The sequence below is a fragment of the Saccopteryx leptura genome, chromosome 8, assembly GCF_036850995.1.
Source record: "Saccopteryx leptura isolate mSacLep1 chromosome 8, mSacLep1_pri_phased_curated, whole genome shotgun sequence".
Taxonomy (NCBI): domain Eukaryota; kingdom Metazoa; phylum Chordata; class Mammalia; order Chiroptera; family Emballonuridae; genus Saccopteryx; species Saccopteryx leptura.
Genome location: NC_089510.1, coordinates 5,525,404 through 5,539,393, shown reverse-complemented (window position 1 = coordinate 5,539,393; position 13,990 = coordinate 5,525,404). Strand labels below are relative to the sequence as shown.

Sequence of the window (13,990 nt, the reverse complement as noted above, 5' to 3'; positions counted from 1 at the left end):
AGGGGAGTATGCATAGTGCGTGCTGTGCTCCTCCCCCACCCCGGGCCCAGATGTGCAGCCCGGCGTGTGAAGGATCTAGGCTCAGTCACCCTTGCAGAGCCAGCGCCAAGCACAGTGCTCAGCATTCATGGTCAATAAATGGTCACCTAACTCATCGATCTAGAAACCACGAGACGATCACCGAACCACCGTATCACGTCTGTGTGTTGAAAACAAGCTCGAACCGCATTTCTTTCCAAATAGAAGGACATTCTGAAAGCACTCAATCGATCCTTACCACCTTGTCAGAAGGAAAAGGGGAGTGAGAAAGGGTGCTCGTGTTTCTAGGCTGAAGCGGAAGATGCCGGATCTCTTAGGAACTTTGATAGAAAACCGGTTTTCCCACCAGGCTGGCCCTTGGCCGAGGGTGTCAGGGTCAGAGAACCAGCAGATGAACTTCTCACACACTCCCCTTTGGAAGACTTACCGGAGCATCTCTAAGATTCATGTCTTCTCATCTCCCTTCGCTTCCCCCTTCACCCCCACCCCCATCATTGAGAATGCTAATCGCCCTCAGAGAAATCAATAATCTGCCTTCGGGCTCCCACACGAAGGGCTGCGTGGGTCCGGCAGGTGAGTCATTACCGCGCTGGGCACGGAAACAGCTGGGAACCCTACCCAGGGACAGCAGCTGGTATGCAAAAGGGCAGAGTGTGGCCTTAAGATGAAACTGAATACAAAGTCAAAATTAATTTAATTTATATTTTATTTATGAGTCAATGAATTAATCATAAAGGGTATTTGCATCATGGACAAGTTGTTGTGTTTTGGTTTTTTTTTAAGCAGTAAAGTATCCTTTGATTGAATTCGTATTTGCCTTCACAAGGTATTTAAAATGTTAGCATAAATAAAGCATAGTAGCAGGAAATTTTAAGAATCCCTTTTTGAAAACTAGGCCTACTTTAGGCAGGTAATACTAATTGAAGTTTGTGAGTAGGTAAGCACGCAATACCACAGTACCTCATAAAGGCTAAAGCCCATCCATGACAAATTTCAAATTGATGGAACTTTCTTATACTCAAATGATATGGAAAAATAGGGGGTTTATTCATCCAATAGTTTCTGACCTAAGTCTACATCCTTACCCATGATTTTTCTAACTTATATCCAAGAAGCCTTTTCAAGTAACAGTCTAGTTAGGGTCAAGTGTGATTAAAAAGAAAAAAAGGGGGTGGGGTGGGAATAAACATGATTAATTTATCAGGAAATTGAGGCATAGCCAAGTCATTCTTCATTTCCCAAAAGACGTAACGATTACTACTAATGAATTTGAGGTCTCTTTGAGCCACCCAAAACCTCTCATTCCTGTTTGATCTTTCCTTTGCAATTATTCTCATATTATTCATGGGCAGAAATAAATGGCGTTTGAGGCCTTTATATTTGTATCATGCTAATAGCATTACTCTGCAACTTATTTTTACTTTATCTTGTCTGTGCTTAAGCACAGACAGCCTACGGTCAAGTTCTAACTCTTCCCGGTTATCGCCTATGTAACCTCAAAACAAATTACTTACTCTCCTCACTGCCTCAGTTTTTTCCTCTGAAGGTTAAGATAATAATCTGACCTCTCTCGTTGGATTTTGTAAGGTTTAAACACGAATCCTTTCATAGCATAAACCCTACATGTGTTGGCCTCTTCGTATTATCAAATGTTATCATCTCTCTTATTATTTTTAATTTCTGTGTATTATTCCAAATTCTGGGAATCTCTGGGGATCTTCTTCCTCTCGTGACTTTAAGTATTATTCACACACTGTCAGCTTCCAAATGTGTCTGAGCTGGACCTTGCCTGTGAACTTCAGATTCACATGTAAAACTGCCTGCTTCATGCCCCTAACAGGACTCTAATAGATGTCAGAGGTTCCATGTGAAAACCCGTATCCCTGACCTCCCCCCAGCCCAGGCACTGCTCCCACTTTCCTTTCTTCTTGCTGGTCAGGCGAAAGTTCTAGGAATCCTCTCATTCCTCTCTCTCTCTCTCTCTCTCTCTCTCCCTCCCCCTCTCCCTCCCTACCCCATCTGTCAGGATAGTCCAGGGGCCCCATCTTCCACACACCTGTCTCCAACACCCCAACTCCTTTCACCCACCACATCCACCACCCCGCTCTGGTCACAGCTACAGTCCTTCTCATCAGTGTTGTGACAATAGCCTCCAAGCTGATTGCCTGCTTCTAGCCCTAAGCCTTTTCCATCGGTTCCCCACACAGCCCCAGCAAGACCCCATGAAAACATGAGGCAGGCCATGCCACTCTCCTACTTGAGACTCTGTGACAGCTGGGTCCCCCAAGTTCAGAATCAAAGTCAGTGTCCTCGCTATGGCTCCAGGTTCAACAGCCCAAGGCAAGGAATCCCCTCTGATGTTCGTGGGTGGCTCTGTTAGTCGTTTCTTCCTCTACGCTTTTCCAGCATACATTTCATAGACCTATGTTTTAACCCGTATTGTGTCGTTTTGGGATTTGTTTGTGTGTCTGGCATTTGCCCCTAGACAATGAACTACCAGACTTTAGAATGTTACTATAGCCATAAATGCTGGTGTTCAATACAATAATACCTTTCCTTGGATAACATTGACTCTTGGTCCTCCTCCCTAAAGATTCTGATTCAATAGGTCCTATTATATATAGGGCCCAGGAACTTGGAACCTTTTCAGCACTTCAAGGGATTCTAGCTTAAGTGATTCACTGAGCAGACCTGAAGGAATACAATTATTAAGAAATACCACGGGAAGTCTATAGGAGCAAGACCAGCAGGCAGTAGCTGTCAAGAGACATCAAAGATGGTGACTCCATATGCCACTCTTTGGTGTCCCCAGATGACAACTGTCATGAACATTGTCTCTCCAGAATGAGTAAACAGAGAAGTGCTGAGAATGAGAGACGTATTCCGCTTTGGAATTACATTAACAAGCCGTGAGACATCGTGCTTAAGATCAATGTCAAAGCGCCAGGGTCCAAACTCCAGTCCCTCCACCTTGCTTAGAATATCGCCTGCCACTCAACAGATCACCTCGCTTAGAATATCGCCTGCCACTCAACAGATCACCTTACTTAGAATATCGCCTGCCACTCAACAGATCACCTTGCTTAGAATATCGCCTGCCACTCAACAGATCACCTCGCTTAGAATATCGCCTGCCACTCAACAGATCACCTCGCTTAGAATATCGCCTGCCACTCAACAGATCTGGGTTATTACCAGCTAGTTAATTAAACCACAGTTTATCGAAGTAGTGAATATAGACATATAAAGTCTCCATTCCCTTAAAACTTGAAATACAATTTAATATCCTCAGGCATCATGGGCTAGCAGGACGTGTGTACCCCATCTTGAAGTCTGAAAAATGCCCAGAAGTTTTGACTTAAGGTTTCAGTTTATGCTTATTTGGTGCGACATAAATATTGCCTAAACAAAATTCTTAAGCAACTAGTAACGTTACATTTTGTGTGATAATGGAGATTTGTGTTCTTTTTCATCCAGGAATGGAAACCTTATTGCATGTTCTATCTATAAGGAACAACAGTATATGTAACATTCTATATGTTTCCTCAACAAGAGTGTGTGGTAGACTGCAAGTGGCAAAAAGCCTTTGTAAATTCCAGGCTTAGCGAAAGGCTAAGCTCTCCCCCCTCACCTCCATATTGGCTGTGAAGCTGAGTATTTGCACTCATCCCATAGCCCCACTTCACTTGCTTGCTTAAGTTGCTGGAAACAATTTACATGCCCTTCCTTTCGCCCTTTGTTTGTTCAGATGTTGGTCGATTTCACTTATGCATGGTGGGGGGATTCCTGTTTATGCCTTAAGAGAGTTCCTGTTTTTGCCTCAGATGTGTGATTTTGTAACAAAGACTTTCTTATTTGCATATGGCTATATAATAAAGCAAACTGGGGGCTGTGTCTCTCAGGGATATTGCCATCAGCATTGAAGAGGCTTCCTGATCCCATCCTTTTTTCTCAGTGAGTCTATTCTCTTAATTCCACACTGTTCTCCCTTAGGACCCAGAATTACTAGCCACGCTGGTCCGTGGCAAGAGCGCTTATTTAATATTGTAACCACCCCCTTAAGTTTTCATTCTGTATGTGATAAGCCCTATAAAAGCACTGTTTACATAACTGCATGAAGATTCTATAAGCAATCATGGTTTGTCATAAACTGGTATTTTTCTTCATAAGAGAAGGTCTTCTGAAATATTCATGACAGAAACAAAGCTTATGGTAAGAAACACAAATACATATGTGTACATTGATGTATTTTTAATAAGGCTACTACAAGGAAATTTGTAATGTTATCTTTTAAACAAATCTAATAATTTGGCAATATTTGATATTATATTCTATATGTTACATAGGAATTGTTGAATGCCCCCACATTGTACGCATATTTGTAAGGTATGGGTTTAACCCTCATACGATACTAGAGTTCAGTTTGTGTTTTTAAAATTAAAGTCAATGATGTAAAAATCTTTCTTTCTGGCAAAATCTATTACCCACCAGAAGACATGACTATAAAACCGAATTAAAATACTGCTTGCTCTGTCCATGTCCATGTAAACGTACCGGTACATAGACAATGCTCTGTTCAGTAAAGGGAATTAGTTTTTAAGGTTTGTGAAAGCAAGTATATAAATATATTTATTGCCACATCAAAAAGTTTGACAGAAGAGACATTGTATTTTCATTTCATTAAGAAGTAATGACTATGGTGTGTGTCCCACGACTGTTTGGAATGAGGAAGTAGTCTGAGATTCATTTTTCAAGAAGGTCATACATGGTTTTAATTGAGCCAAGAAAATGATCATCGATTACCAATCAATTGCCTGAAATCTATAAACCACAGAAGTCCCCCAAAGTGTCTTAGTGTTCTGTTTAATACAAAGCACACGGAACAGAGATCAAAGATGTCATCCTTAGCATTTCCAATTATTTTAACTTCTAAACTTTCCATTAAAAAGCAATTGAAAGGAAGAGTCAACTTGTCATACTATTAGTTATTGTTAATCACCTATCACTTTTATCCATTACCACAAAATATTTTTGAAAAAGGGATGAAAACTATTCTAAGACTTCGTTCCCTGACGTTATCTGACTTTATTTTCATGCTATCAAGGTTCTTCCCCTTAACTTTCTACTTTTAAAATACGGCGAGTTTATATTAAAACCTGAGGTTGCTTTGTAAATAGCAAATTCCTCAGTTGTCACGTTAGAGGATAAATGGGATATCAAAGTAAATTTTTTATATTTATCTTCCATAAGACCCAAAATTACATTTCAGTGACTTTTATTCAAACTCACTACTGCTGAATTGCAAAAATCTTGTCTTTGTCCTTACGACCATGACAGAGAACTTTATCTGCATTCAAATTGCCTACCGGTTTGTGGTATTTCAATAATAAAACAGCAGGATTGAAGGCTCATGATGAGAAATCTGACTAATTACCTGTTGGATGATAGATGGTTGTAACTCGGCAGTGCCAGTCACTGAAAACAAAACACTTCGAGATATCAATCAGCTCCCGCCACATCCAATTCCCCTCACCTTCAGTGGACAATAAATGGGAATTGTACCTCTACATCGACAGAGTGCAGAATTTTAACTTTAAAATATGCATAATGATATTTTAATAAAGTAGAGATTAAAAAGAAAACAAATTAGTATTTAAATACCTGACATATTCATATTTCAACCTCATACCTTTTGAGTAGATAGATGGTGAAAATAATTAATGTCGTCAATCTGTGTTTTATTCCAGTGAGGAGGGCAAGGTGTGTTTAGTGGCAGTTTTCCTATTTTCTTTCTGCCTTTGCGTTTAACTCAAATTATTCCCAACAACTCTAATGGCTACATTCTTCCTCTTCATTTTTTTCTAATATGGTGGTAAATGAGTCGGATGTACAGTCTAGACGAGATTCGAAAAGCAGAATGCCCAATTAACACTGCCACGCACCAGCATGTGGGCCAAGTCAGAGCAAAGGGGGTGGAAGCATGAAATTGGGGTGTGGGCTCCGAGAAACACCCCTCTCCCTTATTGATCATCACTACAGGATCACACAGCCAACATTGAGAAAGCGTGCTTATCCCTAAGACCCTGTAAACTTCAATACCTTTTTCTATGATTAAAAAAGAAAGGAAATTAAAGGTGGCAGAAAAATGGAGAAAGGAAAAGAGGTTGTTTGCTTCTTATCAACGGAAGTAAAACTGATGTGTAAGCAGAGAGTAAAAGCTTTGATAGTGCTGAATCTGACACCAGGCACTTTCGAGGTTCTTGCTGCTATTAGTGGGATGGTACAGTGATACAAGCAGTGCTTTGAAGGGCCATTTGGCAATAACTACCAACATTTAAATTCTTAAACACAACAATTCACTTTAGGGATGTCCCCAATAACTGTCCCCACAAACCTTTATAAATGCTCCCTGTAATATCATCTTTAATAATAAAAAAATAATAGTAATAATACTCTTAACTGGAAATAACTTAAGGTCTCTCCATAGGAAGTTGATTCAATAAAATACATACCCCGAGACAGCAGAACCCCATGCGGACAACCACAGTGTTGAAGAAGAATCAGGGGTAGCTGAGTCGGCTGTTCGGGAACTACATCTGAGTCACATTTAAGTGAAAATAAAACAGAGACATCTGAGCTTTTTAAAAAGGTGTCAGTTAAAGGGTATAAATGCAAATACATATTTGATCATGAATTTAAAAATTTATGGAAACATATATAATACAGTGCTTGCTGCGGCTGTGTTGGGGAAAACAGGGAAGAGACCTGAGAAGAAGGAGCTGCTTGCTTTCTTCCCATTGCAGGCTCTCTTAAATTGTTGAATTTTATCATTTTCTTTACAAAATAAATAAACAAATGGGGACAGGAAGGAAGGAAGGAAGGAAGGAAGGAAGGAAGGAAGGAAGGAAGGAAGGAGAAGAAGGAGAGGAAAGGAAGGGAGAGGTTAGGGGAGGGGAAAGCAGGGGAGGGGAGGAGAAGGGAAGGGAGGAAGGAAAAAAAGAAAGAAGAAAAAAGGAAGGGGAGAGGGAGGGAAGGATGGAAAGAAGGGGAAAAATGAAAAGAAGAAAGAGAGAGGGAGAGAGAGAGAGAGAGAAAGGAAATACCAACATGAATATGAGTCTGCATGACCCCCGAGTCTATCCACCTCTAGCTGTCCCACAGTCAAACACTTGGGGAAGGGAGATGGAACATTTTAAAACAGCCTAAAACCTGCACTGTCCTAACATAACATTGGAAACAAAAACAAAAGACAGGATTGGCACCAATGAGCTGAACTTGAATGTGGCTGTCCCCTGAGGCGAACTGCTTGGCTGTGACCCAGCCTGTGACAGGGAATCACGATTGAGTGTTTGAGGGCTGCAGTCTCTAATCCAAGCCACCTCCGAAGATGCAAGGTCCCTGGCAGCTAAGCACTTTGACTTCTTCATCCCCAGCCCGGCAAAGAAGAGATGCCTGAGGAAGGACCAGAGCACTGAGGAAACTTCATAGAGTAGGAAAGTCCTCCCCAACTCTTCCTACACTGGAATACGGCAAGATGTGGGAGAGAGATACACCTTCTTTCCAGGGCAGGAAAACACATGCTGGTAAACACACACACACTCACACTCACACTCACACACACTCACACTCACACATACACACTCACACACACACTCAAACACACACTCACACACACTCACACATACACACTCACACATACATACACACACACTCAAACACACACTCACACACACACTCACATACACACACTCACACACACACACACTCACACACACACTCACACATACACACTCACACACACTCAAACACACTCACACACACACTCTCACACACAAACACACACTCACACACACACACACTCTCACACACACACACACTCACACACACACTCACACACACTTTGCCCTTTTATGCAGTGGTCACCAACCTTTTTTGGGGCCACAGACCGGTTTAATGTCAGAAAATATTTTCACGGACCAGCCTTTAGGGTGGGACGGATAAATGTATCACATGCCCGAGACAAGCATCAAGAGTGAGTCTTAGATGGATGTAACAGAGGGAATCTGGTCATTTTTTAAAAATAAAACATCGTTCAGACTTAAATATAAATGAAACGGAAATAATGTAAGTTATTTATTCTTTCTCTGCAGACTGGTACCAAATGGCCCACGGACCGGTACTGGTCCACGGCCCAGGGGTCGGGGACCACTGCTCTTATGTACTCCTGGCAGGATAGGAATCAGACACCTGCAAAAGTCAGAGCCAAACTAGAGATGACCAAATGCATGTTCAAAGCTAACTTTATCAGCAGAAGGGATGTCTTCAAACAACACATGATTAAGAACTATTTCTATATTTCACTAAAAATTACTATCACTAAAGGCATGAATTAGCACACAAAACACACAATCAGGAGTCCAAATTGTCAAAAGCTCTGTCTCAGAAGTGATGAGAAAATGAAAAAAAGGTATGACCATGGAACAGTGAAGTGCAGAGAGCAGAGATGGACTTCTGGGAGAAAGAGGAAATTTAAAGCAAAATCTTTACTTGTTTCAAAATTTTGCCTGACTTTTGATGGCGCAGCAGATGAAGTGTCAACCTGGAACACTGAGGTCACCAGTTCAAAACCCCAGGCTTACTTGGTCAGAGCACATATGGGAGTTGTTGCTGCCTGCTCCTCCCTTCTCCTTTCTCTCACTTTCTCTCTCTCTTCTCTTTAAAATGAATAAATAAAATCTTAATAAAAAATGAATACATTGACTCAATGTCACTCCAATAAATTTAATAATAAATAGATACATTGAATCATTTAGTTGGGTTTAATATGGGTAACATCTAGTCTTCAGTTTTTAATTATTATTGCTTTTAGAAAGAAGAGAGAGAGAGAGAGAGAGAGAGAAACATCAATTTGTTGTTCTACTTATTTATGCATTCATTGGTTGGTTCTTGTATGGGCCTTGACCAAGGATAGAACCAGCAACCTTGGCATATTGGGAGGATGTTCCAAATGACCTACCTGGCCAGCGCTTAATCTTCAGTTTAATTTATAAATAGTATATGTATTTAGAAAAGATTGAAGTTGGATATCAATGCAAACTAAATAATGGGAGAGAAAGCAAATGAGGATCACCAACACATCAAGAAAGGAGAAAACAACTCAGACTTCTTTGGAGAGAAAATCTTACTATGTTATTGAAAAAAAATCATAGAAAAGGAAAATATAAACAAAACACAGAAGGAAAGAAAAAAAGACTAAAAATGTAACATGTTTTACTCAAGGTTCCCAAATAGATAAAATACAAGCTAACAAAATAAGCTTATTTTAGGAATCAATTACTTGTATTGTAAAATTATACATATGTATATCATATAATGTGCATCTATAGATATTAATTCAAATAACTTAAAACTATCAAGAAAATTCTAACATAATAGAAGCATTTTAAGTCCTTAATAAAGTTATCAAAGTTTAACATTATGCCTCTCTCTGACCATTTGTAATTGACAAAGTTTTTCAAAGCATGTAGTTTACAAGAGTACATATTTTCCACCAGAAATATCAAATGAACCTTGAATCTATGCCCCAGCCTGACCGGTGGATACAGTGTCCTCGGTATAAACTCCAAGGTCTCCAGCTTGAGTTCAGGCTCACCAGCTGGAGTGTGAGATCATCGACAGCATTCCATAGCCCCTGGCTTGAGCCCAAGGTCATCAGGTTGAGCAAGGGGTCACTGGCTCAACTGGAGCCCCCCCCCAGTCAAGGCACATATAAGAAGCAATCAATGAACAACTAAAGTGCAGCAACTATGAGTTGATACTTCTCATCTCTGTCTCTGATTCTGTCTTTCTCTGTGTGTGTGTCTCTGAGTAAAGAAGGAAAGAAAGAGAAAGAAAGAAAGAAAGAAAGAAAGAAAGAAAGAAAGAAAGAAAGAAAGAAAGAAAGAAAGAAAAGAAAGAAAGAAAGAAAGAAAGAAAGAAAGAAAGAAAGAAAGAAAGAAAGAAAGAAAGAAAGAAAGAAAGAAAGAAAGAAAAGAAAGAGAAACTAAGGCCCAGGATTACTCCACAATAGATAGCAAAAATCTTCAGAAAACTGGAATCTGGCAAGAATGTTTCAACTTTTAATGAGGCAAGAAGATAAATTCACCAAAAATTATTCAAGGGACAAACCAACAGGCAAATCAGCATTTAAAAAGATGGATGTAGTTTAAGAAATAGAAAAAAAAATAGTTTAATATTATAATAGTAATATTAAAACAAACAAAAAAAATAGAGTAATGAATGATCCCCCTAACCCAAGCAACAACAAACATGTGATTCTTGCAAAGTTCTTGAGAAATGATAGCGGGGAGAGTTTCAATCTCAGTGAGCACTCATGCAACAACCCAAGGGCGGGCCCAGGGTGCGCGGCGGAGACCAGAGAGAAGTCCAGGCATTGGGGGAAGGGCAAGGACGATTTGAAACAAAATAGATTAAATGTTTAGTGATAGGAGAGGTCGCCGGGGCCAGTGACCTTCCGAAGGGGAGGCAGGAGCAGGCCGGGGAGCCCAGGACGCAGCTGAGCACTGCCGCCAACGCCACGAACAACTCAGGCACTGACGAGACCCGAGATGGGGACGTTATTTGTGGGCGGTCTTGCCTGGAGCACCACCCAAGAGCCTCTCCGCAGCTACTTCTCCCAGGGTGGAGAGCTGGTGGACTGCGTGATCATGAGAGATGAGACAGCCAACCAGTCTCGAGGCTCCGGGCGTGCCAAGTTTAAAGACCCTGAGGGTGTGGGCACACACTGGATGGTCCAAATATCCACCCAAAGCCACGTACACCTCGGGGGATGGGGCCAAAGGAAGGCTGGCAGAGAGGACCCAGGAGCGATGACACTAAATCAAATAAGATATCTGTTGGTGGAATTCCTCACCACTGTGGTGAGACCGAGCTCAGGGAAGAAATTCAGAGCGGTCCCAGAACCGGTCATGATCTACCATGCAGAACAGCAGAGGCCTCAAGGTTTTGGATTTAATACTTTCGAGGATGAACCATCAGTGGACCAGGCTGTCAACATGCATTTTTACAACATCATGGGCAAAACAAACAAACAAACAAAAAAAGTGGGGGTTAAACGGGCCGAGCCTCGTGGCAAAAGCCAAGTGCCGGGACAGCCAGGGGGGGGGGCAGTGGGGGAGCCACGTGGTGCCCAGTCCGGCCCCCACCCCCATGGCAGCAAGGATATGGCCCACAGGGAATGTGGGTGCCAGCAGGACAGGCGATTGGTGGCTGTGGACCACCCCTGTGGGAATAGGAGCTCCCCCTCGCCCCCACCATTCCGTCTTACATCGTATGGACTCCTGCTGGAGGGTTCCCCCCACCCCAGGGCTCCCCACAGGGCAATGGCGCCTCCCACCCCCACTATTCAGTTTTGGCTACGGGCCTCCACCCCCACCACCAGATCAGTTTGAGCCACCAGGTGTCCCTCCTGCACCTGCATCTCAGGCTGTGCCCCAGACGTGAGCGAGCCCCCAACGGCACAGCCAGATATTCCCTGTAGTCAGGACGGTTATGGACAGGCCTTGGCCGGTTTGGGGCAGGGCTTCTCCAGATCCCAGCCAGCAGCCTCCCTCCTACGGGGGCCCCCCGCAGTGCCAGGCTCCGGGGAGGGGGAGGAGGGGGGAGGCCCTGCCGGCGAAAGGGGCTTTGGACGAGGTCAGAACCACAATGTGCAAGGATTCCATCCCTACCGACGCTCGCTGGCTGGTGCCTCGCAGACGGCTGGAATGGCCGGGACCCAGGATTTGAGACTTATGACAATAACAAACTTGGCAGAGAAAAATCGCAATTCAACCTTGGGGGAGGGGCTGACGTGAGGCTTTTGGAAGAGGCTGTGGGTGTCTGGACTGAAGTTTTTAAATATATCAGCACAATAAAAAAAAAAAAAGTCACTGGTTCAACAACAGGGTTTTAAAAATATGTCTTCAGCTTGAATTCAAAATTTCAGGTTTCTTTTTATTTATTTTTTTTTTTTGAAATTATTTTCCTGAGCCTTCTGTGTTACCAGAGATTGTAAACTTTTATGTTAAAGAAAAAATTATATACATTTACAAATTGTGAGATTTTTTTAAGAGAAATTTTCTACCATGTATGCTGGCTTCTTTTTTAATTGAAAACAGGGTTTCTGTTGGCACTGGTGGAAGTGAGGGGCATTTTGGGTCCTCACACTCCTGGCTTTGAGGGTTGGGCCTTCCTGGTCCAGAAACTCCGGAGCTTAAAGAAGCCATCTACTGAGTGTGTTTCATTTTTGTGAACCCCTTGCTTTTGTCCACGGGCCTGACTGGCGGTGTTAGCAAGTGTACCGGGGGGGGGGGTCGCCCCCCCCCCAGCTTGGCCGGCCACCAGCCTGCGTCCAACAGCATCAAGAACCCGGAGGCCTTGTCAGTCCGCTTCCCGCGCGCGCGCGTGGCTGCAGGACACCCCCACTGACCAGTCTGACCCGGGTTTGAATAAAGAGAAGTGGATTTGGATAATATTGATTTAAAGGTCAAAAGAAATTATGATGAAATATATGGAAACTGGGATTTTCTCCAATATCATAACAGGAGTGAGGAGTGGCCCGGGGGGGGGGGGGGGAGTGAGAAACATGGCGCCGTCGGTGGATCGCGGCTAAAACTGGATGGCGACGTGGAGGTTTATGACAATATTTGTCCAGTTTTTTGTGTGTGTTTTATTGATTGATTTTATTGAGAGGAGAGAGACTGAGGAGGATCAACTCATAGTAGTTGCTTATGTATATGCCCGGACCGGGCAAACCCAGGGTTTCCAACCGGCAGCCTCAGCGTTCCAGGTCGATGCTCTATCCACTGCGTCACCTCAGGGCAGGCTGTCCAGCACTTACTTTATTTAACGTGCCCCAGGATAGCTTTTTTTTTTAATTTTTTTTTATTTTATTTATTCATTTTAGAAAGGAGAGAGAGAGAGAGAGAAGAGAGAGAGAGACAGAGAGAGAGAAGGGGGGGGGGAGGAGCAGGAAGCATCAACTCCCATATGTGCCTTGACCAGACAAGCCCAGGGTTTCGAACTGGTGACCTCAGCATTTCCAGGTCGATGCTTTATCCACTGCGCCACCACAGGTCAGGCCAGGATAGCTTTTTAAAACAGAAGTCAATTAAAAATAAGTGAACAATTCAGTGAGAAATGGAGAGGCGGGCCAATAGAGACATACCATTAAGGTGCTCATATTCTTTGTCCAAACTGAAAAATGTTGGGGGAAAAGAGGGAGCAGTATTACTCAGTTCAGCTGCTGCAGACCCTTCCTGGGTAGCTCCATTTGGTTGGAGCATTGTCCCGATACACCAAGGTTGCAGGTTCAATCCCCAGTCAAGGCACATACAGGAAGCAACCAATGAGTGCATTAACAAGTGGAACAACAAACTGATGTTTCTTTCTCTCTCGTCCCTTCCTTCTTTAAAAACGATACATTTAAAAAATATTTAATAAAAATAAAATAATGATAACTACTACAGTCCTAAGCCAGTGCTGACCTCAGCAGTCCAGGATATACCAGCACTCTACTTTAACCAGCAGGTTTCAGATATTAGTCTACTGTGGTTGAAGATTTGTTACGAAAAACAGGAAAAGGAGAAAATAATTTCTATTCGTCAGCAACCAGCCGTTTGCTAAGTCTCTGAAGAACTCGTCCTAAGTCATTGTCATAACCACTGTTCATTCTGGACCGGAAGTCACACGCTGGTGGCCTGGGGTTGGGTCCCGTCTGCAGGTGTGTGTGCTTCGCTCTGCAAGGTGTCGGGTTACAGAGCTCTCTTCTGAAAACTTTGAGTGAGTTGATGGCCGATCTTTCCAAGGTGAAAGGTATCATGTGAAAACTCAGATTTCTAGCTTCTTCTGAAAAACTTGAAGAGTATTATGATGAGGCAGACATTCTCCTGGGGCTGAAACCAACCTAAGC

General features: G+C 42.7%; 1 pseudogene; it reads left to right on the top strand.

The window, feature by feature from the left end:
- The first annotated feature begins 539 nt into the window (after positions 1-539).
- LOC136380075 (DAZ-associated protein 1 pseudogene) lies at positions 540-11,894 on the top strand (annotated as a pseudogene).
- The last annotated feature ends 2,096 nt before the right edge of the window (positions 11,895-13,990 follow it).